Below are 4,602 nucleotides of genomic sequence, written 5' to 3' on the forward strand. Positions count from 1 at the left end.
GTGTGTTACAGATGTGTGTGCAGCATGCGTCCAGTGTGTTACAGATGTGTGTGCAGCATGCGTCCAGTGTGTTACAGATGTGTGTGCAGCATGTGCCCAGTGTGTTACAGATGTGTGTACAGCATGTGTCCAGTGTTACAGATGTGTGTGCAGCATGTGTCCAGTGTGTTACAGATGTGTGTGCAGCATGTGTCCAGTGTGTTACAGATGTGTGTGCAGCATGCGTCCAGTGTGTTACAGATGTGTGTGCAGCATGTGCCCAGTGTGTTACAGATTTGTGTGCAGCATGTGTCCAGTGTGTTACAGATGTGTGCAGCATGTGTCCAGTGTGTTACAGATGTGTGTGCAGCATGTGTCCAGTGTGTTACAGATGTGTGTGCAGCATGTGTCCAGTGTGTTACAGATGTGTGTGCAGCATGCGTCCAGTGTGTTACAGATGTGTGTGCAGCATGCGTCCAGTGTGTTACAGATGTGTGTGCAGCATGCGTCCAGTGTGTTACAGATATGTGTGCAGCATGTGTCCAGTGTGTTACAGATGTGTGTGCAGCATGCGTCCAGTGTGTTACAGATGTGTGTGCAGCATGTGCCCAGTGTGTTACAGATGTGTGTGCAGCATGCGTCCAGTGTGTTACAGATGTGTGTGCAGCATGCGTCCAGTGTGTTACAGATGTGTGTGCAGCATGCGTCCAGTGTGTTACAGATGTGTGTGCAGCATGTATCCAGTGTGTTACAGATGTGTGTGCAGCATGTGTCCAGTGTGTTACAGATGTGTGTGCAGCATGTGTCCAGTGTGTTACAGATGTGTGTGCAGCATGTGCCCAGTGTGTTACAGATGTGTGTGCAGCATGTGTCCAGTGTGTTACAGATGTGTGTGCAGCATGCGTCCAGTGTGTTACAGATGTGTGTGCAGCATGTGCCCAGTGTGTTACAGATGTGTGTGCAGCATGTGCCCAGTGTGTTACAGATGTGTGTGCAGCATGTGCCCAGTGTGTTACAGATGTGTGTGCAGCATGTGTCCAGTGTGTTACAGATGTGTGCAGCATGCGTCCAGTGTGTTACAGATGTGTGTGCAGCATGTGTCCAATGTGTTACAGATGTGTGCAGCATGCGTCCAGTGTGTTACAGATGTGTGTGCAGCATGTGTCCAATGTGTTACAGATGTGTGTACAGCATGTGTCCACTGTGTTACAGATGTGTGTGCAGCATGCGTCCAATGTGTTACAGATGTGTGCAGCATGCGTCCAGTGTGTTACAGATGTGTGTGCAGCATGTGTCCAATGTGTTACAGATGTGTGTACAGCATGTGTCCAGTGTGTTACAGATGTGTGTGCAGCATGTGTCCAGTGTGTTACAGATGTGTGTGCAGCATGCGTCCAGTGTGTTACAGATGTGTGTGCAGCATGTGTCCAGTGTGTTACAGATGTGTGTGCAGCATGTGTCCAGTGTGTTACAGATGTGTGTGCAGCATGTGCCCAGTGTGTTACAGATGTGTGTGCAGCATGTGTCCAGTGTGTTACAGATGTGTGTGCAGCATGCGTCCAGTGTGTTACAGATGTGTGTGCAGCATGTGTCCAGTGTGTTACAGATGTGTGTGCAGCATGTGTCCAGTGTGTTACAGATGTGTGTGCAGCATGTGCCCAGTGTGTTACAGATGTGTGTGCAGCATGTGTCCAGTGTGTTACAGATGTGTGTGCAGCATGTGCCCAGTGTGTTACAGATGTGTGTGCAGCATGTGCCCAGTGTGTTACAGATGTGTGTGCAGCATGTGCCCAGTGTGTTACAGATGTGTGTGCAGCATGCGTCCAGTGTGTTACAGATGTGTGTGCAGCATGTGCCCAGTGTGTTACAGATGTGTGTGCAGCATGTATCCAGTGTGTTACAGATGTGTGTGCAGCATGTGTCCAGTGTGTTACAGATGTGTGTGCAGCATGTGTCCAGTGTGTTACAGATGTGTGTGCAGCATGTGTCCAGTGTGTTACAGATGTGTGTGCAGCATGTGTCCAGTGTGTTACAGATGTGTGTACAGCATGTGTCCAGTGTGTTACAGATGTGTGTGCAGCATGCGTCCAGTGTGTTACAGATGTGTGTGCAGCATGTGTCCAGTGTGTTACAGATGTGTGTGCAGCATGAGTCCAGTGTGTTACAGATGTGTGTGCAGCATGTGTCCAGTGTGTTACAGATGTGTGTGCAGCATGCGTCCAGTGTGTTACAGATGTGTGTGCAGCATGTGCCCAGTGTGTTACAGATGTGTGTGCAGCATGTGTCCAGTGTGTTACAGATGTGTGTGCAGCATGTGTCCAGTGTGTTACAGATGTGTGTACAGCATGTGTCCAGTGTGTTACAGATGTGTGTGCAGCATGCGTCCAGTGTGTTACAGATGTGTGTACAGCATGCGTCCAGTGTTACAGATGTGTGTGCAGCATGCGCCCAGTGTGTTACAGATGTGTGTGCAGCATGCGTCCAGTGTGTTACAGATGTGTGTGCAGCATGCATCCAGTGTGTTACAGATGTGTGTGCAGCATGTGCCCAGTGTGTTACAGATGTGTGTACAGCATGTGTCCAGTGTGTTACAGATGTGTGTGCAGCATGTGTCCAGTGTGTTACAGATGTGTGTGCAGCATGTGCCCAGTGTGTTACAGATGTGTGTACAGCATGCGTCCAGTGTTACAGATGTGTGTGCAGCATGCGCCCAGTGTGTTACAGATGTGTGTGCAGCATGCGTCCAGTGTGTTACAGATGTGTGTGCAGCATGCATCCAGTGTGTTACAGATGTGTGTGCAGCATGTGCCCAGTGTGTTACAGATGTGTGTACAGCATGTGCCCAGTGTGTTACAGATGTGTGTACAGCATGTGTCCAGTGTGTTACAGATGTGTGTGCAGCATGTGTCCAGTGTGTTACAGATGTGTGTACAGCATGCATCCAGTGTTACAGATGTGTGTGCAGCATGCGCCCAGTGTGTTACAGATGTGTGTGCAGCATGCGTCCAGTGTGTTACAGATGTGTGTGCAGCATGCATCCAGTGTGTTACAGATGTGTGTGCAGCATGTGCCCAGTGTGTTACAGATGTGTGTACAGCATGTGTCCAGTGTGTTACAGATGTGTGTGCAGCATGTGTCCAGTGTGTTACAGATGTGTGTGCAGCATGTGCCAAGTGTGTTACAGATGTGTGTGCAGCATGTGTCCAGTGTGTTACAGATGTGTGTGCAGCATGCGTCCAGTGTGTTACAGATGTGTGTGCAGCATGTGCCCAGTGTGTTACAGATGTGTGTGCAGCATGTGTCCAGTGTGTTACAGATGTGTGTGCAGCATGTGTCCAGTGTGTTACAGATGTGTGTACAGCATGTGTCCAGTGTGTTACAGATGTGTGTGCAGCATGCGTCCAGTGTGTTACAGATGTGTGTACAGCATGCGTCCAGTGTTACAGATGTGTGTGCAGCATGCGCCCAGTGTGTTACAGATGTGTGTGCAGCATGCGTCCAGTGTGTTACAGATGTGTGTGCAGCATGCATCCAGTGTGTTACAGATGTGTGTGCAGCATGTGCCCAGTGTGTTACAGATGTGTGTACAGCATGTGTCCAGTGTGTTACAGATGTGTGTGCAGCATGTGTCCAGTGTGTTACAGATGTGTGTGCAGCATGTGCCCAGTGTGTTACAGATGTGTGTACAGCATGCGTCCAGTGTTACAGATGTGTGTGCAGCATGCGCCCAGTGTGTTACAGATGTGTGTGCAGCATGCATCCAGTGTGTTACAGATGTGTGTGCAGCATGTGCCCAGTGTGTTACAGATGTGTGTACAGCATGTGCCCAGTGTGTTACAGATGTGTGTACAGCATGTGTCCAGTGTGTTACAGATGTGTGTGCAGCATGTGTCCAGTGTGTTACAGATGTGTGTACAGCATGCATCCAGTGTTACAGATGTGTGTGCAGCATGCGCCCAGTGTGTTACAGATGTGTGTGCAGCATGCGTCCAGTGTGTTACAGATGTGTGTGCAGCATGCATCCAGTGTGTTACAGATGTGTGTGCAGCATGTGCCCAGTGTGTTACAGATGTGTGTACAGCATGTGTCCAGTGTGTTACAGATGTGTGTGCAGCATGTGTCCAGTGTGTTACAGATGTGTGTGCAGCATGTGCCAAGTGTGTTACAGATGTGTGTGCAGCATGTGTCCAGTGTGTTACAGATGTGTGTGCAGCATGTGTCCAGTGTGTTACAGATGTGTGTGCAGCATGTGTCCAGTATGTTACAGATGTGTGTGCAGCATGTTTTTCAGTGTGTTACAGATGTGTGTGCAGCATGTGTCCAGTGTGTTACAGATGTGTGTGCAGCATGCGTCCAGTGTGTTACAGATGTGTGTGCAGCATGTGTCCAGTGTGTTACAGATGTGTGTGCAGCATGCGTCCAGTGTGTTACAGATGTGTGTGCAGCATGTGTCCAGTGTGTTACAGATGTGTGTGCAGCATGCGTCCAGTGTGTTACAGATGTGTGTACAGCATGCGTCCAGTGTGTTACAGATGTGTGTGCAGCATGTGCCCAGTGTGTTACAGATGTGTGTACAGCATGTGTCCAGTGTGTTACAGATGTGTGTACAGCATGTGTCCAGTG

Source organism: Bufo gargarizans, chromosome 2, assembly GCF_014858855.1.
Source record: "Bufo gargarizans isolate SCDJY-AF-19 chromosome 2, ASM1485885v1, whole genome shotgun sequence".
Lineage (NCBI taxonomy): Eukaryota > Metazoa > Chordata > Amphibia > Anura > Bufonidae > Bufo > Bufo gargarizans.